This window comes from Hypomesus nipponensis, chromosome 17, assembly GCF_054491055.1.
Source record: "Hypomesus nipponensis isolate SF chromosome 17, ASM5449105v1, whole genome shotgun sequence".
In the NCBI taxonomy this organism is placed as follows: domain Eukaryota; kingdom Metazoa; phylum Chordata; class Actinopteri; order Osmeriformes; family Osmeridae; genus Hypomesus; species Hypomesus nipponensis.
Window position 1 is genome coordinate 15,238,298 of NC_140377.1, and position 24,971 is coordinate 15,263,268.

Here is a 24,971-nt window from a genome sequence, read left to right on the forward strand (position 1 = left end):
GCTCATGAAGATGCAGCGCTAGATAACTTATTAAATTGTAATCAGATATAAACAACTTGTTGGTTGCCCTATTATGTCCTATTATCCTCCTATCATCGCCCTATTATGTAATTTGAACGCCCTGAACGGCATCATTTGAGTAATGAGGGCAAGCGTAGGCTTATTGATTACTTAAAAAACGTTAAGTTTCATTATGCATCATAGAGGAGCCTAGTTAGAGAAGGATTTAGCAGTTTAATATTAGAAGCCTATTTTATTAATAATTTTCAGAGTAACCTCAAACCTTTCTTTTGTTTCTTTGACCTTACATTTTCTTTGAGGGCTTAGTGGTCTCGGTTTAACATCATTATTTATAGCGACATAATTACCGGACACTGTTAGCTCGCAATGTAGACAAAGAATGCCCCTGCAACAAAGTTGTAACTTGGTAACAAGTAGCCAGCTAGAAACCGAGCAGAAGTTTGTAGCCATATAAAGGCCTATAAATATAGGCTACTTGATTTGGCTGCAAGATTCGCTGATTTTGAGTGTCCAAGATATGATGGATTCTGATCTGGATCAACAGTCTAGCCATGTAGCTAAGGCTTGTCCGGGAAGAGTACATTTTTTTTTTACGGCAAGTCTGGAAGATCAATTTAGGCTAGTGCTACTTGCCCCGATGCACTGGACAAGTTATTAAAACTCAAACAAAATAAAATGCAATGTTAGGCCTACTTCACGTTATGTGCCACTCGTTACGTCTATCGATTTTATTTGAGCGAATTCTGCATCAGTAAAACCACCAACCCAAGATCTCTACAGACCAGCTAATTTCCTGCTCAACCCTTCAACGGGGGCTTATTACTTGAAAGATGAATTAGGCTATTTACGGTCGTCTCAGTTACACCATGAGGGGTGGGAAATACTGTGATTTGCTTAAGAAGGCAAATGGCTAGTAAAACATAACATTTCATAATAATTTCAATAAATCAAGCAGCGCAGCAAGACCCAGTAAAATGTATATCCTACAGCTAAGCAAGGCTGAAGCAGGCTGACATTAATTATTTTCATGAACAGACAAAGTTTTGACATTGACAAAGTTTAGGCTGTGGCAATGAAGTTCAGTTTAGTAGTCAAATACTTTCACCTATTGAAAAACTTTTGAGTAAGGGGAAAGCCAAACATGTTCCGTCGCCGTTTGACTTTCTAAACATCTCTAAAGAGATGTTTTTGTTAGCTACTCATTAGTGTCTCGGGTAGGCTACAGCGTTGCAGTGAGCCGCCACACTGATTTGAAACCACAGGTAATGGTCATTTCACCAACAAATCGTTTATTAATGTCAAAATAAATCCTACAACAAAAACGTATTTGTGAGGAATGTTTATTTTAACGATTGAAAACAGATGCATCATGACCACTGTAGTATGTGTTGCCCAAGCAACAGAGGCTAATGTCATGATGCTAATGCTTCAGTGAAATAGTAGACTACCGTTTCCGAAAGTAGATGTGGGCCTACTTACTTAATAATATCAGCTAATATTGTACATTACATTTCACAATTATGTTTCACACCACAAAGTAAAATGATTAAATATCACCCTGGCCTCTTTGCTTGTGGCGTTTCTGCAGCTGCCTTGCAGATTAGTATCCCCCAAGTTAACAGATGGGAAACTAATGTTCTGCTAGAGATAGTCACGCGAGTTTTCGTGACGTTGGTGACGTTGGTGACGTTGGTGACGTTAGTGGCGTCAGTGACTGTGGCTAGCAAGTTAGCCACCGTTAGCTTCACTTTTTGCCACAAAAACGTAATTTCTACTTAAACCGTGCAATGGAACATAAATCCCAATACAACCAACGCAATCGCTACCGAGACGAACCTTTTGACATCGCCGTTGTCTATGTAGTCCAAATATTGAGGCATCCTTAGGGGGGCGAAAAGAAACAATAAATAATAAATAATATATATGTGAGATAACAATGGTTTGTGCTCGCCGAAGGCAAGCACACCCCAATAAAGGCAAACAAATCAATAGTTATTGGCCAAAACACACTTTTGCTTCCTGCGGCCACGCCCAGTGATCACGTGACACCAAATTGTGTAGATATCCTCAGAAGAGGGTTCCGAGTCAACATACCAAGTTTGGTGTTGATATCTTGAAGATTTGCTGAGATATGACTTCACTTCCTGTTTGGCTGCTTTTCTGCTGAATTTGATTGGCTGTACCGGACAAACGGTTGTGAGGAACAACATTCTAATCGATAACTTTTGTGAGGCTTGGTCTGAAGATCATCTCTGGTAATGTTGAAGAAGATTTGACAAAAATTGTAGGAGGAGTAGGCTTTCAAAGGTTTTTGATAAAACCGGAAATTGCGGAAAATCTATATAACCGGAAATTGACACCATAGGGTGCGTTGAACTCGTCTTGATCCAGGTAATCCAATGGTACCTCATTTTTGATCGGTCATACGGTTCAAAAGTTGCGTGTGTAAACACAAGTCCAACTTTGACCCGTTGGTGGCGCTAGAGTGGTCTAATGGGAGACATGAAACTTGGTGTAAGTATAGAAGTAACTGTCCTTAATGAGTGTACCAAATTTCACAAAAAGTTACCATAGGGTTCTAGGGGCTGCCATTGACTTCCATGGTACAAGAATAAAAAAAAGAATAAAACTAACAATAACAATAGGTTTCCTCCTTACGGAGGAATCCTAATAATAAGAAAAGGTAGAATCACTTATGTGGCTTCGCCGCTTCGCGGCTTGGCCACCAAATATAGCTGCAAGCAGCAATGGAGGGGCCAAGCAGTCCAGAGCAGGACATGGCCTCCATAGCACTTGCGCAACAATTAAGTCACAATAACCTGTTGCACTCATTGCAACACACCAAGTTTGGTTGAAATATCTGTTTGCGTTCCAACGTACTGAGTGTTCAAACTGTTTTTTTACTGGTATAACACCACAGGCCTCCTCTGCCCCTCGTGGGAACGATGGAACACAAGTTTGGTGACAATCGCACGAATGGTTGCTGAGTTACGGTCTCACGTGTATTTTGCGGCTTCGCTGCCGCCTTTGATCGGCTCTACCGAACAAACGGTTTTGAAAATGGAAAATCCATCCGACATCTTTTTGAAGCTTGGTCTGAAGATCATCTGTGCCAAATTTTGTAAACATCGGACAAAATGTGGGGCGTGTAGAAGGTTTTTACACTTTTCCATTAAATCCAAAATGGCGGCCGCGTCAATTCGGTTGTTATGAAATATTATCGATGGTCAAGCTTGATAACTCATAAGACATCAACAGACAAAGAAATTACTTTATTAAGGTAAACACTTAAATAGTTAGTAGCCAAAACACGTTTATGCTTCCGGCCACGCCCCCTTTTAGTCACACGACACAATATTTGGAGGACATCCTCAGAATAAGGTTCCGAGTAGGCATACCAAATTTGGTGTCACTGTCTCAAAGAACTGCTGAGATATTACTTCATTTCCTGTTTGGTGGCTTTCCTGATGACTTTGATTGGCTGTCACGGACAAACGGTTGTGGGGATCAAAATGCTCTACCATAACTTTTGTGCGGCTTAGTTTGAAGATCATCTCTGGTAATTTTTAAGAAGATTTGACAAAAATTGTAGGAGGAGTAGGCTTTTTTAAGGTTTTTGATAAAACCGAAATAGCGGAAAATCTATATAACCGGAAATCGACGCCATGGTGTGCATTGAACTCGTCGTGATCCAATGGTACCTCATTTTTGAAAATGGGTCATAAGGTTCAAAAGTTGCGTGTGTAAACACAAGTCCAACTTTGACCCATTGGTGGCGCTAGAGTGGTCTATTGGGAGACATGAAACTTTGTGTAAGTATAGACGTAACTGTCGTTAATGAGTGTGCCAAATATCTCAAAAAGTTATCGAAGGATTCTCGGGGCTGCCACTGACTTCCATGGTACAAGAATAATAAAACTAACAAATATAGCTGCAGGCAGCAATGGCGGGTTCCTCCTTAACATTGCAAACCATTACCAAATTGACATGACACAGACATGTATTTCACACATGTACACACCATTTAAAGACAATTGGATCAATGGCTGATTTTAAGTAATTTTCAAAAATTCTTGATACTCTTTTGTTCCATAAGGCATGCGTACCAACTTTTAGAAATTTTGGACAAACGTGGTTAAAATGCTGTCGTTGTCGTTGTCATCTACCGCTTGTCCGGGGGTCGGGTCCCGGGGGCAGCAACCTAGGCCACTTCCACCAGCTCCCCCTGGGGGACCCCGAGGTGTTCCCAGGCCAGCCAAGAGACATAGTCCCTCCAGCGTGTCCTGGGTCTTCCCCGGGGCCCCTTCCCAGTGGGACGTGCCCAAAACACCTCACCAGGGAGGCGTCCAGGAGGCATCCTAATCAGATGCCCGAGCCACCTCAGCTGGCTCCTCTCGATGCAGATGAGCAGCCGGTCTACTCTGAGCTCCTCCCGGATGACCGAGCTTCTCACCCTATCTCTAAGGGAGAACCCGGACACCCTGCGGAGAAAGCTAATTTCAGCCGCTTGTATTTGATCACCGCCCATAGTTTGTGACCATTGGTGAGGGTAGGAACGTGGATCGACTGGTAAATAGAGAGCTTCGCCTTTCGACTCCGCTCCTTCTTCACCACGACCGATGCAGAGCCCGCATCACTGCGGACCCCGCACCGATCCGCCTGTCGGTCTCGCGCTGCATTCTTCCCTCACTCCGAACCACTCCAGTAGTTATTTATATACTTATATATATATATTTTATACAATATAGCGAGGTAGCTGACTTGACCACTCCTGAATGTGCCTTTCATCAACCTCAAGTTTGCGTGCTACAGGTCTGTTGCTGCTTGTGAGTGCTTTCTGCACAGCTTTCTGTTTGAAAGCTAAAGTATAAGAATGTTTTGTCATGCTACTTCAGATTTCTACAAAAAGTAGAGACACGCGCAGCTTCAATTTTACACTCAGCGTTTGTTTGACCTCCTTGTCTAGTTGTTTGTCTGCAGCGTTTAATCAAAGAAATATGGTATATGACAGCAATATTTTTTTTAATGTAACTGGCCTTTTTAACATCACAAGTGGCCGCAGCTTTGCCCCTTATGATCTAAGACTTCCCCTAGATGCATTGCAAATTAAGAATAGAGCTTTTCATTTGGCCCAGTGGCAGACTGAGGTTGTCAAATGTCACCACTCATGGAATGCTTCTTGTCCAATAAAATAGACTTACTTGAATGGAACTAATTGTTGTGCACACATTTATATTCCGTGAGGTGTTAAGATAGATAGCAGTTTTAGAATAAACAAATACTTTATTAGCAATGAACAAAATATACAAGTTAAAGGCAAATGAATAAGTAAAATGAAGATAAGTAAAATAACGTATGTCAAGCACACTCATGCTGTTTGAGGTTGTCAAATATCACCAGACATGGACTTCTGCCTAAATTGACATGCACCAACTCAGAGCAATGAGTTTCAACAACCATTAGCACAGTTATTCAATTTGTTGACTCTACTCTTAATGCAAGACTATGTTTAAGTTATTGTCTGACATTCTTTGTCGGCAACTGTTTATGGAGGAACCATCCCTCAACAAATTGCTTTGGTCATGATTTCTTCTAGTCCTTAGTTTAGATGTGCCAAAGAAGATGATAACATGACCAAGCTGTGTTTGGTTGATTTAACTGTATAGTTCTGAAGAAGAAGACGTGCTGTTTCTTTTAACAGTAGAATTAGCTGTGGCCAAACTAATCACAGAATGCCTACTAGTCTAAAATGTGTACTAGACTAAGGAGTGAAGGTGGGAGCTTGATACTGTTGGGGCCATGTACTGTTATGGTTTTTGAGTCAAACAACTTGCTAAATGATTAAATGTCAAATCCAACTTTAAATGTATAAAAGAGAGAATTAAACCTAGAGGTTTAAAAAGCTACGTTTGTTTAAACAAACTACAGACAGGATTTGGGGAAAAAGCTGTAGAAATGTACCCTGGCTGCCAGCCCAACTTCTCCCGCCCACAAAAAAATGTGTTTGGGAAGTTGGGTCTGGAGGGTCTCGTATTGGGGACAACTACAGAAAACCCAGAATTGGGACGGACCAATGAAATTGCCAGGGCGGGATTTATACGATGATGATGACAGATGATCAACAGTAACGTAATCAACAACGTCACGAAAGAGCCCTTGGGTTGAATTCGTTTTCAACAAACAACATAATACGTTGCTCTGATTGGTTGTAGGTCTATCCAATTGAGCGTAGAGGCATTTGTTGAGTTCGGTTGAAACACGCTCCGTACTCAAAGCCCAATGGAGAGTTTTCAGACTCATTTTCTGACTAGAATTATGAGTATGACAACGTCAGGCTAGTAGAAATTAGCCAAGCATACATATTTTAAATATTCACAATTAATCTACTTTTCATCTTACATTAAACAATTTCTCAGATTTGTGGGGGTGCCGTTATAGGAGAGGCTTTTTTGCTCCTCATGAGAAATAAGGCAGATGTAATGAATTTCAGAATTATGGGACAAATGGGATGCAAATAGTAGATGCAAATAAATAACTTTGAAAATGGACAATTGAGGGGTGGCCGTAGCGCCACCTATGGATAATGGTGGGTCATTTGTGGTGTGGTAGTTACTCATGGCCTATACTATCAATGTTTCAGGATTTTGAGAACTTTTTACCATTGCATACAAAATCGGAATTGCAATACCATCAAGATCCACAAGGTCTTTGCTAGAGACTAAGGAATAAGTGGGGGCTTGGTCAGCCCACACTCTCTTGAGATGTTGCGTGTGCGTCTTGTCAAGCCCGCGCATGTGTAAAGGGAAGGCTGAGTGTGTGTGAGGATTTGGAGCACGCGCGGGCATATGGAGGGGAGAGACGATTTAGCAAAAAAGCTCTGAAATTAGCCAAGCATGTATATTTAAAATATTAACTAAAAATCTACTTTTCATCTTACATTCAACTTTTTTTCAGATTTGAATACTAAACATTCTCAAGAGTCTTCATAAGAACTAGTGATAGTATAAGATTATCCGTTTTAGACCGGTGGATGTGTAAAGCATTATTTTAGCGTCAGCGATAAATTCGATTTGCTTTATATCAGTCGTTTTTTAAGATATTAAGTCAATTTTTCACATGGGAACATGTTGTAGTGTCTTCCACCGATATACCAAGTTTGGTGTTGATATCTTAAAGATTTGCTGAGATTTGACCCAACTTCCTGTTTGGTTCCTTTGTTGATGATTTTGATTGGCTGTACCGGACAAACGATTTCGAAAAAAAAAATTCCAGTGATAACCTTTGTGAGGCTCAGTTTGGAGATCATGTCTGGCAACTTTGAAGAAAATTCAACCAGAAATGTAGGAGGAGTAGCGAAAAAACTTGTTTCCTCAATCTTTATTGTACAGAAAAATCCAATATGGCGGCCGTTATAGGTTCTAGAGGCTTTTTTGTTCCTCATGAGAAATAAGGCAGATATAATACATTTCAGCATTTTGGCACTTATGGCCTGCAAATGGCATCACATATTGGGGCGTGGCCTGTAGCGCCACCTATTGTCTCACATGGCCCATGTTTGGTATGGTAGTTACTAATGGTCTGCAGTTTCAACATGCCAAGTTTCACAACTTTTTACCATTGTGCTCTAGGGGCTGCCATTGACTCCCATGGGTAAAACATAATAATACCACCAACTACAATACGGTTCCCTCCTACCGAAGGAACCCTAATAACAATAGGTTCAGGCAGGAGGACTCAGTATAGTATTTACTTGATACTTTATTCACACGGTACAACACATCATAGTAACATTTAATTTGGCATTATGGTTCTGCTTCCATCGGCTCCCTGCCGCACCCAACGGAGACACCGTCTCGACCTCCGAGCAGAGAGCAGCGACGCATTCCCCCAACACAAAACCACATGCCAGACGAGACAATGCATGAGACTGCTGTGTGTATGTGGTGCCCCTGTTGTGTTAGAAGTTGAACTAGCTGAGCGTCGTGTTAGCCATACTTACCCTCAGCATCGTATCTCAGAGCAGACTGTGCCCCTGCTGCATCTATAGTGAATGAATTAAAATTGAACGAACGTGATTACTGACTGAGGCATGGCCTCGACTACCCAACTGAGGCACGGCCTCGACTACCCAACTGAGGCATCGCCTCAACTACCCAACTGAGGCACGGCCTCGACATCCCAACTTTCGATGGTGACTGTCACCTGTCGCTCCACATGCTGCTGCATACCCGCGCCCGGCCAGCCACCAGACGAAACATTTCGTATTAAGCATTTGAACACCTTAACATGGAGTGAGTGAATACATAGCCTGAAATACAAGAACGAGAAGAGTAAACGTTATTAGAGGTTGGAAGAGTGAAAGCCATCCTCCTGGCTGTCCAGAACATCCCTGCATTCAGTCTGATGTAACAATGAACCGTTGCACATGACCACTACCCATACTTTCCGCGTAGATGATGAAACCACTTGAGACGCCGACGTAGCCGCTCCGATTCCAAACGAGTGCGCCGTGTAGCTACAGTTTAGGATCCAGACCACAGCGCCGGCACAGGATTCCAAGCCGCCGGTGAACCAGTAGCCGTCATGGCTTCCCGGCATTGGTAACGAACGGGGCAAGTGGGGTACAAGTGGGGTACAAATAGTGGGATACAGTCGAACAGTGCTGTGACTTGCAATCGCCCGCCGAACTCCATTCCAACGAGCCACAAGCTCTTCATTTGCATCCAATCCCCAACACAATGCACCGACAGGGAGCTAAAGTTGCACCCCGGCAGTACAGAAAACGACACCGTTCAAATGCCCGCAGAGCACGGCCCAAATCGCAATCGGATTGCAACCCTCAGACAACGCAATTGTGCAGCAGCCCGCAACCGATTTAGCCATGGCCACAGACGGGAACGACGACCGACCGTGAGACGATGCGCATGCGAAATTAAGACGCCCGAGCAACGACAAATGAACTCACTGAGCCGGTGCGAGGACACAAATCGGCCGGCAGGTGCAGCACGAATGCACCCTGCACCCGTCCAGCTGACCTACGCAGAACTCGAACGGAATGTCGACATGGGCACCCGCTACGACGCTGAAGTCATAAGAGCATGAAGACATCCGCGATCGCCGTTTAATCCCAACAGGTGCCACTGCGACTGTTTGGGGCACACCTGACGCGTCGGCGAGACAGCCTGCCAGACCCATGCAGCGCCCACGCCTGCCCGGCGATTGACTGATATTGACCGATATTGCCGAAACAGACAGGATCAGGCAGATCAAGCTAAATGCCAGGCCCTGTAACCCTGTCAGACACCCCAGATCAGCCGCTTCCTTAAACCCTAAATGTAAAATTACGGTTAAATATGTACTGTTTTGTTAACATTTGAAATGAGTTAGACACGTTCATCTCGAAGACGAGTTCGTTCGGAATCAGCAACGTACGGTAGCAGGTCGACGGACTGATTCCGTCTCATACATTCCTGTAGCGTCACAGTGCATTCCCCTGTTGAAGCCCAGCTTCAATGACTTTGATGGGGCTGCTTCCACAGATCTTCGAAACTCTACAGTCATTGAATAATGCTGCAATCATGCAATTACACCACATTCCTCATTTTAGTTTACCTAATTCCCACATTCCCTTTGAGTTAATGTTTCTTCGTTAGCTCGTTCGTTCATGTATTCATTCATTCAGTAGGCCAGACTATTGTTGTAGGGCTGAACTAGTTAAATAAATAAATGAATACGTAGGATATAGGCTGAAAATGAGCTTCCCCTATTCGAAAATCAGCAGCCGCCACTGCCTCAGATATGTATTGGTAGATGTGCCACCGACTAAAGGAACCGCAGACCAATCACGGCCCACAGATACCCCTGCCGGATCCTTGATAGCCCTAGCGACACGTTGGGCTCCTGAGAAGACATTTGCAGTACACACTAGTGACATTGAGCAGACATTTACCCAACCATAAGTTTAATCTGATTTTATGATAAAAACCGTTGCATTGCATTACATTCATTCATGTAGCAGACACTTATCCAAAGCGACTTCCAAGAGAGCTTTAGTGTTAGGTCACGACCATAACAACGAGACATCCCCAAAACAAACGACGGATAGGCCGAGGCACAGCCCAGTAGACCACGGGAAACGCCCGCACCAGAACACGCCAACCTACCGAGCCCAGCAATGCACGGCCAACCACTCCAGATCCAACACGGACCAGTCCAGAGTCAATGACCATATAGACATGCAGGTTAGATCCTGCGAAAACGCAGTGCTACACGCAGACAGACATAACCCACGTTGTCCCGCAGAATCACGGCCAGTCGGCCACATACCCACATTAGACCAAGTGTTCCCAAAGATTCAGCCCCACACAGCGGAATCCGCCAAATAACAACCTTACCCGAAGACACAATCAGCAGATTAAACAGAAAGCACCCTGTGTCGCACTAGCAAAGCAGAGTGCAGCGATATCTTGATTAAATAGCCCGCCTTGCTAAGAAGGTGTGCCCCTACTGCGTGATATGACGCGCTGTCAGTGACACGCTGCCAATGAGGCGCTATGTCTCGCGTCCCCCTGCATGAACCAGCTCCGCTTGTTTTCCTCCTGACGGAAGAATCCTAATAATACTACCAATTCCAATAGGTGCCTCGGAGCTTCGCTGCTTGGCCCCTAAAAAGGTAGAAACACTTAAGTGGCTTCGCCGCTTGGCCACCAACTAGAGAGGGTACAATTTCTGGGGAAATTCTAGGGTGTGCTTGCTTGCTTTAGTTGCAGGTGTGTCAGTTTTCACTTCTAGTGATATTACAAGCATTTAACCTACTCATATTGCATAATTCACTAAGAACACCCTTTGAAACAAGCTACTGTTACGGTGCGTGTCCACTACAGTGGAGCGGAGCGGAGCAGCGTGGAGCGTCGGCTTCCAATCCATTTTCAATGAAACCGGGCATTGACGCTGGTGTAGGGCATTGTGGGAAGGCAAGCGGGGCGTCGACGCTCGCGTAGGGTATTGTGGGAAGGCGAGCGGGGCGTCGAAAGTTGGATTTTCTCAACTTTATGTAAATGAGGAGCGTGAAAACGCTAGCGTTGGCCAATCGGGTTGGTTTCTTGTAACATAGCAACTGTTTGTCATGGTAAACATTTCGAGGTTTGACAATTTGAAGATGGAAGAGCAACTCATTGTATGTGTGTCTACACACTCAGTCTTGTTTTATACTCCTCTGTACAATTAAAGAGACGTTAACAAAAAATGTATACCTGGCGCAGGGTTGCCAAGGTTGTCGGTGTCCCTGGTGTGTTAAATTCAGTCTTGTCACTTTAGCTAGCTACAGTACGCAACCGAGCTCTAACTTTCTTCTGTGCTAGCTGCATACTGTACTAGTTTAGCTACAGTAGTCTAGTTTACCCGGCACATGATTGACATTCAAAGTTGAAATGCTGCTTGGCAGTTAGTAAATGTGTAGTGGCCATAACCGAGCGAATGTTACTGAAGTGCTGTACAGTACTGTGCCCATAGCCTAGTTGACAAGATCATGCAACATCTAGTCACCGTATCTGATTCCTTGCATCATGCAGTGTAAAAGCTGTATTTTGATCGAGACAGGAGCACTTATATTTATATCAATAATGATCGATATTGTAAGTACATGAACCCAAGTCTGCACACTTGTCCATGACACCGTTTTACAAAAACTACAACAGTGACCTTAGAGAACTACAACTCTGTATTAACTTCTCTGTATCTAACACGCCCCCGGGCGTGGAGCACTGTGGGAAGGCAAGCGGTGCAGAGCGTTAAAAAAAACCTGAAATGGACACGTGTCACTGGCAGTATTTCAGATGGAATTGTGATTCAAATAGTACCGTCTGCTAACTGAAAAAAAAGTCCCCCAAAACGTTAATAAGTTTGATATTAATTTAGGGGGACATAGCTAATTCAAACGCAGTTTGCTAGAGGCAAGCTAGCTGCCGTTGCTATCCACATTCCACTGATTGTTTGAAAGCGCAGGAAATTAAAACGTTTCTTTTGTAAGGGATAATTAAGCAATAAGCCCCAAGAGGCCGTGGTTTGCGCTGATTTTAGAACAGGTAATGAGAGTTGTTACGCACGACGCAAAGCAGCGTTTTTGCCAGTTTTGTTTCGCCATGAAGGGGCTTATTTCCCAGATAATGACGGGCGTTCTATACATTATCCCGCTTATTACACGGCTACTTGCCAACAAAAATTACTAAACCCAGTGTGTCTTTTTACAATGTATTTGCTACCATTCGTATTGTTGATCAGCAGAGAAATAGTTTGCTTCCCTTGACAGTGGTCAACTATGCATAGAAATGGTCAAATATGAGAAATGTTCACCGCAGAACGTTGGGAAGCCCCATTCAAGTGAATGGAGCATTCTACAGCATTAAGAACAGCCGAGTAATAAGACATAAAGTTTAGCCATAGTTGTGGCGTTGAAGACATTACTTTAGCCTACTACACTGCCAGTGGGTGATCAGAGTATGTGGCTAACGTCAAAACAAGATGCAGTCTCACTCAAATTCCAAGTTTTACACAAATAACAAACTATGCAGACCCGCTGGCTGTCTTTGCAATCGCCATATCTTTAAAACACTGCTGTCCATTTAGATGTAGAATTGACCCTGGTACGAAATTAAGAAAATACTCACCAGACGCAGATCGACAGTTGACTGAGTGTCAACACTGTTGACTTGTTGCTGCCGCAATCGTCAATGGAGGCTGACAGGCTCTCATGTAGCAAACAAATCAACGTTTTTACAGAAACCTATATTAAAATCTCACCACCTGGCTGTTTTCACAATAGTCATATCGTCATAACATTTCCCTCTTTCTGTTTTTTCGTGTAAAATTGAACTATAAAATTAGCTACAAAAAATACAATCAGCTTCGCTGCTTGGCCCCTAATAATAATAATAAATTTAACTATTACAATAGGTGCCTCGCAGCTTCACTGCTTGGCCCCTAATAATAGTAAAGATAGGTAGAAACACTTAAGTGGCTTGGCCACCAATAACAATAGGCCACCACAAACAACAGATTCCTCCTTACGGAGGAATCCTAATGATTTTATTTGTAATGCACTTTACATTTAGCTAAATCTCAAAGTGCTACAGGTTAAAAACAAGAAAGGGCGCAAATAGTGAAAGTTTTCCATTCCGCCAACTTTCTTTTGTCGCTAATACCTGATGACAGGCTGGCAAACAGGACACGTTTTCTCGCCTCCACCTCTGTTGTCAGAACCTCGATCTCACAGTCACCGTATTTCTTTGAATAAACGCTGCGGTGTTTATTAAATAATGTTAATTTTTGGTGCGGCGTTTATTCGAGGGCGTTGTTTATTCGAAGAAATACGGTAATTCAAACAAAGAAATGACCTCAGGAGCTCATTTATAGGCCATATGCATATTCATTTATGGGAAGAGGCAAGGCGGGGTCAGTGGCTCGTTCACGTGTGGTCAATCTCACGTTGATTGTGATTTATAAAGGAAAGGTGCGCAATCAACATGCTCTGGATTACTTTCAGTTACCCGGCTACGCGAAGCCTAACAATTGCAGTCACGATAAGCGGTACTACGACGGCGGTTATCAACTCTCTAACTCAACCCAGATCTTTCCAATCTAGAGACGTGCGCGTTAACATAAAGGGGCGGTGTTTGAACCGTATGTCGAATCGCAAACATGGACGAAACAAGAGCCGCATAATTCACGGAGGAGGAGCAGACAATCTTACAAACTTAGTCTACTCCTCCTGCGTGAAATATTGTAATACAAGCGTATCAGGAATACAGCCATAATACAGGCAAATTTCAACAAAGTCGCTGCTGCCAAGCTGGAAAAAAATAGCATACGCTGTAAATGCGTAAGCTACATGACTTATTGAAGATGTGACCATAATTACACGGGTGCATTCCACAACGTTAAACTTTTGTTGCTGTATTATTTTAGTTGCAACCCTGCAGTGGCAAACGATTGTGGGAGCAAATGCTAAATAAATATAAAACCATAATTCAAAACAGTGAGTAGCAGTAGGCAATACTTGCACATATTTTAAGGCCAACAAGTACAAGGCTGAATTGCCTGAATTAGTCCCTTTTGTAGGATATTGTATAGCTACAAAAGGCCTACAGAACAATGAAATTGCCTGCAGCCAACAGGAAGAAAAATTTGGCAACTGGTGGCAGCAGGTTGGAAGCCCAGGCATATGTATGTTTCAAGTAATCTATGTGACCATGTTCATTCAACAATTATTTATGAATATTGTAGGAGTGAAATGTATTACTGTTCTCTGCAGTGACAGGAAATACAGTGGTGTTGCTGCCACCACCCACTGTCGTCCCACTGTGCCATACAGAGGTAACAGTGAAACTAATAGTCATACGCCAGTATGTATGCCATATGTGGTTGCTGAATATAGATGAAATATTTACTTTCTCAAGTGGAGGTCCTAGATGATCAGGAAACTGTGTCTGCCTGCTCATTTTGGGGGTACACCTTTGAGTTTTATTTACCACTTGCAACACAGATGGTGAGAGTGTGTGAACGTGTGACTGTGATTGAAGTGTCTGTAATGACTTACTAATTGTGGTGGTCTCAACATAAGACACAAGTCCTTAAAGTGCTCATTTCAAATATGACTCAATTGATTACATTTCTATGGTGTTGAACTCAGCAGGAAGAGGAACTTCTTCCTCCCCCTGAGCCTAGGGCCTCCACTTCAAGGCCAAGACAAAGACACAAGGTATAAGCAAAAAACCACAGTAGTCAAATGGACACCTTCAACTTTCTCCAAGTGTGCCTTGCAAAGGGACAATGTTCTACATTTGTTTCAGGTTGGAGCAAACAGTGTGAGAGCCCTGTATAAAAGAACCCTGGAGCTCGATTATAAGGTTTTTAATTAAAAAAACAAGGATGGAGACAGAAAAACTGGAATATGAGAAGAGATCGTACATGACTGAACGACACTAAACTTAGTTACACTGACATATTTTTCCCGTTCCTAGGGGAGGGAGAACACATGAGGATGTATTTGTTAAACTTTTGTCTACGTTTTGATATTTTTATACCTTTTTGTGGCTTTTTTTGTTGTGCCTTTTGAATCTTTTGTGGGGGTTTTCACCACTTCTCTCTTTCAATGTCCTATTTATTATTTTTGAAAAATGCTATAAAAGTGAATGAAACATCAAAAATCAATGAAAGTATAGTGAAATGATCATTTATGTATCACTTGTGAAGAGCTTTGTACAGATACCCATTGTTCTTTTTGGTTTGAAAGGTTTTGGTTGAAAGAAACCCCAATTTCTGATATGGAAATGATTAGAAAATGGGTCAAAGCAACCCAAAGACAAAAGGGTTAAGGGGAGACACAGTGAATAGGGATAACATACAACATGAAACCTCCCAAGTTGATAACTAATAGTATGTCAAATAATGTTTTCATTACTAGTTTCCTGTAAATGTAGGCCTATGTTTAAATGAGCAAATGATGACGTTGTAAAATATGATATTATTTGCATACATTTCCAGAACAGAAATCAGAACATTGAGTGAAAAACCTCCTTTCATTTTGTCAACATATTAGGAGTCCAAAGTTTTTACAAAGGGCACTTTGGATATATATTTTTCATCATAAAATCCGTTCAAAATTGCGCGGCAGACCGTGTTCTTGCTCAGGTTCTCCGCATCACCCACACTATAAAACTAGCTACCCATAGCTAAATAACGAAACGCTATGCATTCAGTCTGTGGGACTGAGTGCACAGCTTCAATGCGTCGCATTGGCAACATACGGCTCAAGAAGCTGGCAATATACGTAATTTCCTCTGCTAAGAATCTATATCTTTCAGAAAGATACTCATGAGGGAATGCAAAAGGGTTTTGTCGGTCTCTAAATGTTCTGGCTCTTCTGAACGCACCTCTCACTACAGTATCAGCGCACCAAGCTGCACAGGATCTACTATGAACGGTGACGACATTATCGTCAAGAATTAGTTAATGGGCGGGGTTTTCATACCGGTTGATCTCTGATCTCCAACTTATCCTGCTCCCGACCAGGTTAGCCGTTCAGCATATGTTACCATGGCGATCTACCCCGGTAACAAGTAATCCACCGTCGTAGTACAGAAAACCCTGGGTTGAACCTGAAGTTACCTCGCTAACGCCAAATCTTGATTCGTAGTACAGGCCCCTGGGGTACGACCGGTTTTATACATGTGAATATTTCTGTGCGTAGGTACTTTGAGTTTTGGCCGTACGCCATCTTCTGGTGTGAAAGCTGCGAAATCCTTTATACATGAGGCCCCTGGTCTTTTTGGCTACTCGAGCAACCGTTTTGCGGGGGACGGAATCCACCGGCTCCTTCTCTCACACATCCACAAAACGCAGGAACAGATCCTCGTGCGACAGCATGACTGGAGGAGTAAGTTCCTTAGTATAAAATCCGGCCAGAAGGTGACTAATAGGCCATTCCTCGATTGGAACAGGCTGCCTCAGCGCCAGGCGAGAGCTGGGGCAAGGTTTGAACCCATCGGCCGAAGGGATTTCCACGCCATCACTACTTCCATCCCAATCCAATGAGACGCAATCCATTAGAAGCATGCCCTTCTACCTTAGAACAAGACCAATTGGACATAGTGAATGAAACAAGAAACAGCCGGATTGAAACGCTGAGCATCCTGTGTCCACTAAGTAATGCAGTGCAGTGATATTCTGGTTTAATACCCCGCCCTTCTAAAGAAGGTGTGCCCCGACTGCGTGATATGACGAGATGCTAGTGACGTATCCTGCAGGAACCAGCTCCGCCCGAATCATGTTCACATGTGGGTTCTTGTTTGCATGATAGAGCTTTAACCTGCATTTGTGGATGGCACGGCAAACTGTGTTCACAGACAATGAGTTATTTTTGAGTGTCTCTGAGCGCATGCAATGATTTCCATTACAGAATCATGCCTGTTTTTATGCAGTTTCTCCTGAGTGCCTGAAGATCACAGGCATGCAGAATTTATTTTCCACCTTGTCCCTTACACAGAGATTTCTCCAGATTCTCAAAATAATTGTATTATATTATGTACCAGGCATGAAAACGGGTCAGGGGTGAAAAAGGTGAGAAGGCTATTACCCCTCTAAGGGGGTCCGGGTGCATGCTACCCCATAAGAATTTTTAAAAAATATTTTAAAGCATCAATCTGATGCATTTTGAGATACTTTTTTTGCCAACCTGGGGAGAACTGGAGAAACGTAACTTAAGCCATGAGTCAAAAAATTATTATGGCCTCCTTACTAAGTATTATGCAAGCCATTTCATGCCAGCCTGTCACTGGGTCTAACATTTACAGTATATGAGGCACAATGTGGTAAGGGCACCACAAATGGCTTAATGCATAACCCCCCCCAAAAGATGGTGGACATGCTGTAACTTAACTTGTCTACTCTTCCATCATGATTGACAGCCAATACAAGTACCAGCGTGTTTTGAAGTCAAAATGCGTATCCGCTACACAAATTGCGAACAGGTTGGCAGGTCTGCTTATTGATAGAACGGCAGGAACGGACTGGAAGTAAAAATAGGCGCTGGACTTTGATCCAGACCGGCCAACCAGAACCGGTCCCGTATACGCCACCACACCGAGCGCCTTGCTAATGCATGCAAATTCTGTCTGATGTGATGCTAGTTAGGGACTTCCATGGTTTACTGCGAGCGAAGCGGTTTTTGGAGCTTGAAACAAACATAGCCGTTTGTCCAATTGGTAATACGTTGTCTTGTGAAAGTAATTACGTTTACGTTTCTTAGCCTGGTTTTCCATCTTTATATTGTCTCAAATGAGCTTTTCTGTCAGTGTCACTGTTGTGTGTAAGCGGCACTAAGGGCTGCATACGTTCATTTGGAATTTTCCACTGGAGCTTTAGCTAGCTGGCTAACGTTGCGTTCTCTTCTGCTGTGTTCAATGACTCAATTCATCAAGCTGTAGCTAACGTTAGCTAAGTCTATGTCAACAGAGCTCCTGAATAACTAAACTTAAATATACCAGAAAACATAAAAATGATTGAAACCATCATTCACCAAATTCAGTCAAGTAAATCGCTGAGGCCAGGAGTGCTTTCAGCTTCTGATGGTGGTCCGCACTGGTGATGCAAGGACCTTTGCGTTAATATTTCCATGCACTCGCGCTGCCTTCTGACACGCGCACCTGTTCGCATTTCACTGAATATGAATAGACCTACCAAAACAATTTCTCATCGAATCTACACGATTCACGTCAGTCACCTATTTTGGTTTCAAAACGGTGATTTTCGCCGAAAGGTGAGGGATTTTCACGTCTGATGCACTGTAGATGATGATATATTCAAAGTCTTATATTATATATATATATATATATATATATATATATATATATATATATATATATATATATAATATTATTAACTACTTACTAACCGAGAGTGAGGTCATGCCGGGAAATATCAAACTGAAGCTGGAACGGCAAAGCCGAGGTTTGATATTTACCGGCATGACCGAACGGTCGAGGTTAGTAAGTAGTTTATTATATGGCATTTTTAGCTTCTTTTCATTTTGTAAACAAAAATAAATGGTACCTCGAGCCTAGATCTAGGCTAATTGTAGCAAGCTCTCAAGTCTTCTCACGCTGTGTTTCATGTGTTGCCTAGCAACTCATTACTTTTGATAGAAAGCGGACAACATGGTTCTGCTAAAATGGCTTTAATTTCAACACAAAATAACGACACAAGTGATTAAAAGAGTCTAGTCCTCATCCTCACTTTTGATGACAAATCTTTTCAGCATCATCTGGATAGTAAAACTCAGCAGCTGACTCGTCGCTCATTTTGCAGATGACGTCAGAGGGCACGGAGCCGTATTGACCGCTGAGGAGGGCGGGGGGCACAAATGGCGTTGTCGCGGTTAGATATGTAAACCCGAGCTCGTAGAGAAACTTCCACTGAAGTGGTATAACAACTTATAATTGAATCATAATTTTGAGAAAACACAAACTGTGTGTTTATATTTATTTAATTAAAGACACTTTGATTTGATTGTAGGGGCAGAAAATTTAAGAAAAAATTAAGCAGAAGGATAACATGCTGCAGGATCCCCTAGATATGACACTGGCAGCTAGTGCTAGCTCCAGTGCTGTACATTCTCCTGTGGACTCAGGTGAAGATGACGCTAAAGTTTGGTTCGATTCGAGTCCATCTTTTGACAACGTAACTGAAGTAACCGAGCCAGACACCCCAACAAAACCATTTAGTAAGAAAGCGAAACGTGAGGAAACGGGAACAGCTATGGCTAGTACTAATGAAAGTATTTAGGATGTTATGGCTGCTATCCGGGAACTATCTGCCAAGCATGATGCAACCTTCCATAAGATCTCCAAAATTGAGAAGACAACTCAGGCTACCTCCAGAGAAAAATTTGCACCAAATGCAAAGCGAGATTCAACATTTGAAAGCGGAAAACGGCACTCTAAAAACAACCTTGAATGAATCCCGCCGCTATAGCTGGAAATGTTTTTTGAAACTTCACGGTTAGGAAGAATCTGATGGGGAGAACGTGAGAACGAGAGTCATCGACATTCTACAACAGGTGGCGCCCGACGTCTGTGACAGTCTTCATGCAGGAGTTGACATTGTTCATCGTCTTGGACCTAAACAACAAAGGAAGAACAGATCAATCATCATCCTCTTCGCAGTGCGACGAGTTCGAGACGCGGTTTGGCATGCCGTTAGGAAGTCCAAGTATCTTCAGGCTAAACATCTGACCATCACGGAACCTCTGTCTCCCGAGGACAGAGCCGCATGGGAAAGGCTCTGGCCATTAGTCAAGAAGGCACGAGAGGAGGGTAAGAAAGTGTCTTTTAAGAGCTAATTTGCCCTTATTGATGGGAAGAAATACGACTTCTCAGATGTCGGATAAGAAACAAATACAAATGCTGTAAATGAATCCCTAGGTTACTTTTACTGTGAAAACGAACTCATAGAAGTGAACTTGATTTTTTTTTTTTTCTTTACAACTTCTGTGATATCTTCACGAGGACTCAAGTTAAATTCATAATGGTTTTGCTAAGCTCCTTTTTTACCTTTTTTTTTACCCTTTTTTATATAACATCCATTGACTGTGTAAGGGAAATTTAAAGGAAACAGCCTTTTATACCAGAGATTCCAGATTTTTGAAGCAGTTATTTCATTTTACAATGGTGCATTGGAATTTTCTATCTTTACTCGTTAAGAATCAATTTTTTTTAAGTCTAATGACATCCTTGCACTGTGTCTAATGACATCCTCGCACTGTGTTACAAAAAATGATAGTTGTTATCCACCTCTTCTTTATAGGTGAGTTTGTAAGATTTCAAAGTTCTTGTTAAGTGTTAAGTTCTTGTTAAGTGTTAGCTGTTATCTTTCACTGTTATGGATTATGTTTTTAAGTCTTTGTCTATTTTGTCTTTAAATGTAAGAGGAATGCGTGATACTGTGAAGAGGAAAGCTTTATTTTTATTTTGTAAAAGAAGCGAGGCAGACATTGTAATGCTCCAAGAAACTCACTCAACTGAATTGGATGTCAAATTTTGGAGATCACAATGGGGGAATACTATACATTATAGTCATGGAAGTAATAACTCAGCAGGGGTTGCTATACTTTTACACAAATTCAAAGGTGAAGTGTTAGAAACAGTGAAATCCTCTGAAGGAAGATGGGTGATGATAGTTATAAAACAAGACAAAACAAGACAATGGCATTTTTATTGTATGTAATGTTTATGGATATAACTCACATTTGTCCAACAAAACTTTATTTGTCCAGATATCGAATAATACCAAAATACTTCTTGACAAATATAGTGATTCTTGTGTGGTCTTTGGGGGTGACTTCAACGAATGTGTCGATTCAAGTGTTGATAGATTCCCCCCTAGATTGAGTCAGGGTCCTTTGGCAAATAATTTGATTTTATCCTTGTGTTCTGCTCTTTCTTTGGTAAACATGTGGCATTTTTTTAACCCTGATCTAATGGACTTCACCTGGTCGAACAAAAACTCAACACTTAAATCGAGAATTGATCTTTTTTTGATTTCCCAATCCGCTATTCATTTTGTTAAGGAAGTCTTACATTCATTTGCACCACTGTCTGATCATAAGTTGATAACAATTAAACTGGGCTGCCAGCAGGACACGCCATTATTATGAGGCTATTGGAAGATGAACAATAACTTACTAAAAGATGAACACTTTAACAATAGTATTAAAGACCTGATAACTGAATTATTCTCTGACTTAAGTGAGGGATGTAAACAAAAATGGGAGTTCTTTAAATACAAAACACGATATTTTGCCATTAAGAGGTGTACAATTATTAAAGCCACTAGAAATCAATTAGAGACAAAATTACGTCAAAGAATAAATGAGTTGTCTAAGGAGAATATTACTGATGAAGAAAAGGTAGAAATTAAAAACATCAGTTTGCAACTTGACGAGTTGTACTTGGATTTAGCTAAAGGGGCCTTTATAAGATCTAGGGCCAAATGGTTAGTGGAGGGGGAGAAGAACTCTGGTTATTTTTTTGCACTGGAGAAGAGGAATGGCCAAAGAAAAGCCCTGACTTCTCTCAATATAAATGGTACCAAATCTAATGACCCTATATTAATTACAGAATTTGTTGCAGATTTTTACAAAGGTCTGTACTCTTCTCAGTTTCATCCCAGTTACTGCAGCGTGTTCATTGAGAAAATACGTAAGAATATTCCGATAATCAATGACACTTACAAAGCAGTTTGTGATTCTGATATAACAGTTGCTGAAATAGGGAAAGCTCTCCATTCCATGAAAAAGGGGAGAGCTCCTGGGATTGACGGGCTTTCAGTGGAATTTTATGTGCATTTTGGGGAATATATTCAGGATCCTTTGATTTGTATGTATAAAGAATGTGTGGAGCAAAAGGAGATGACTACTACTATGAAACAAGGAATTATTTCACTCATCCCTAAACCGGGTAAAGACGCACATTGTATTGACAACTGGCATCCAATTTCATTGTTAAAGGTTGATATTAGCCTTAGTATATGCAAATAGACTTAAAACTGGCCTTGGTGATATCATATCAGAAACACAGTCTGGCTTTATGAAAAATCGTCATAACAAACAATATAAGACTGGTGCTTGATCTTCTAGACTATGCTGATGCAGTGCAGTCACAGGCTCTTCTCCTTTTTCTAGACTTCTACAAGGCCTTTGACACTATTGAACATGCATTTCTTTTGAAGACTCTTAAGTTATTTGGTTTTGGCGATTATTTTATAAATATTATTGAAATGCTTCATAAGGATATAAATAGTTCTGTGATAATTGACCAAAATACGACTAATAGATTTGAAATCAACCGTGGAATAAGACAAGGCTGCCCAGTTTCTCCCTTCTTATTTCTCCTGGTCACAGAATTGCTAGCATTAAGTGTAATCCATGATCTGGAATTTAAAGGTATACATATTTTTGACAGAGAAATAAAGATTGCACAACTGGCAGATGACACAATTTTGTTTATGCAAGACAAAGATCAGTTGTCTTGCGCTTTGACTTTGGTTGAACAATTCTCAAGTGCCTCAGGTCTTAAGCTAAACATTTCCAAGTGTGAGATCCTACCTTTGCACGAGTGTGATGACAATGTCATGAAGAATATTCCAGTAAAACCGATATCTCCATAGCAAGTAGTGTTATGCACTGATATTAAACGAAATTCGCTGCTAATGGAGTTTACTTAAAATTGGTAGACATGCTAGTCAGAAAAACGCGGGACTGTTGTGCAAATCAGCACTGTAACATTAGCGTAGCAAACTAGCGATTTTTGGAAACGTTTTAATTAGGAAAATGGTTGCAAATATATTATATGTACAGGACTGTGTATACCACAAAACAAGACTGTCAATTTTTTAATTAAGCAATTAAGCTGAAAATATTACATTTATCGGACTCTCTGGATGATCTTGCCGCCATTGTTGCCGGTTGCGCAGTATTCACATAACCCTAGGTTTCAAGTAAGCTCCCGATCTTACTTGGTTTTAAGGGGTGTATACCCCTTCGTCTTAGCTCTACCCCAAGCTCAAAAAGAGTATCGGAACACCATTAGCGCTCACAGTTAAGTGCAAAACTAAGAGGAAGGGGTAAACTTCTGTTTCGGAAAAATAACTCACTCTGGTGGGAGCGTTGGAAATATTTAAAACTCCTTATTTACGTTTTTGCAGTTAATAAAGATAATAAACTGACCCATCTGCAACCGACGCAAGCAAGCACCCTCTACAATTTCCCTAGAAATTGTACCCTCTCTAGTTTTACTTGATCTACAATGGGAGTAAATTGTATATCTATAAATTATGCCAATCATCTTGCTTTAGCCTATTTAGCCAAAAAGAAAACCTTTGAATGTGGGCCACAAATGACTTATGCTAAATGTGATATTCAGTCAGTGAAGAAAGATTATTTGACCCCCCCTGCTGATTTTTAGAATTTTAATGGTAGTTTTTTTGAACAGTGAGAGACAATAACAAAATGACTATCCAGAAAAAAACATGTTGGCAATCAGAGAGGTCAGACATTTCTTGTAGTTTGCCACCAGGTTTGCAAACATATCAGGAGGGATTTTGTCCCACTCCTCTTTGCAGATATTCTTTAAGTCATTAAGGTTTCGAGGCTGACGTTTGGCAACTCGAACCTTCAGCTCCCGCCACAGATTTTTTATGGGATTAAGATATGGAGACTGACTAGGCCACTCCAGGACCTTAATGTGCTTCTTCTTAAGCCACTCCTTTGTTGCCTTGGCCATGTGTTTTGGGTCATAGTCATGCTGGAATACCCATCTACAACCCATTTTCAATGCCCTGGTTGAGGGAAGAAGGGTTTCACCCAAGATTTGACGGTACATGGCCCGGTCCATCGTCCTTTTGTTGCTGTTAAGTTGTCCTGTCCCCTAGCAGAAAAACACCCCAAAAGCATGTTTCCACCTCTGTGTTGGCAGTGGGGATGGTGTTCTTGGGGTCAACACTTTTACCCAGCTTCTCCTCTGAATCATTCAGATGTTTGTTGGCAAACTTCAGACGGGCCTGTGCACACGCTTTCTTGAGCAAGAGGTCCTTGCGGGCGCTGCAGGATTTCAGTCCATGGTGTAGTGTTACCAATTGTTTTCTTGGTGATCATGGTCCCAGCTGCCTTGAGATCATTGACAAGATCCCTTTGTGTAGTTCTGGCCTGATCCCTCACCCCTTCTCATGATCATTGCAACTCCACAAGGTGAGATCTTGCATGCAGCGCCAGACCGAGGGAGATACAGTTCTTTTGTGTTTCTTTCATTTGCGAATAATTGCACCAACTGTTGTCACCTTTTCACAAAGCTGCTTGGTGATGGTCTTTTAGCCCATTCCAGCCTTGTGTAGGTCTACAGTCTTGTCCCTGACATCCTTGGACAGCTTTTGTGTTGGCCATGGTGGAGGGTTTGGAATCTGATTAATTGCTTCTGTGATGGTGTCTTTTATACGAGCTGAGCTGTGCGCCTAATCTCAGCTCGTTACCTGTATAAAAGACACCTGGGAGGTTGAAATCTTTCTGAGTGAGAGGAGGTCAAATACTTATTTCACTCATTAAAATCTAAATTAATTGATAAGAATTTTGACATGCGTTTTCTGGATTGTTTTGTTGTTATTCTGTCTCTCACTGTTCAAATAAACCTACCATTAAAATGATAGACTGATCATTTCTTTGTCATTGAGCAAACGTACAAAATCGCCAGGGGATACACATTTTTTTCCCTCCATGTATTTGTCCTATACTATCGGTGCACAATTGCTGCGCTTATGAAGGACATCGTCAATGGGAGATTAAGGCGAGCGGGAGTTTGTGAGGATTTCTTGGCCCACAATGATGACTGATTGTCTCTCGGATATCT

The 24,971-nt window shown here is 41.9% G+C and overlaps 1 protein-coding gene across 2 annotated transcripts in view; it reads left to right on the forward strand.

Annotated features, from left to right (window-relative positions):
- septin12 (septin 12) overlaps positions 1–24,971 on the forward strand; it is a 152,837-nt gene that overhangs the window by 16,691 nt on the left and 111,175 nt on the right. Inside the window, exon 1 of one of the 2 annotated variants that reach the window (XM_084678314.1) lies at positions 19,609–19,889. The exons of the other annotated variant lie outside the window; for it this stretch is intronic. The gene's annotated coding sequence lies outside the window, so the exon portion shown is untranslated. Of the gene's footprint in view, positions 1–19,608; positions 19,890–24,971 lie in introns of those variants that run through there. 2 annotated transcript variants of the gene reach the window in all.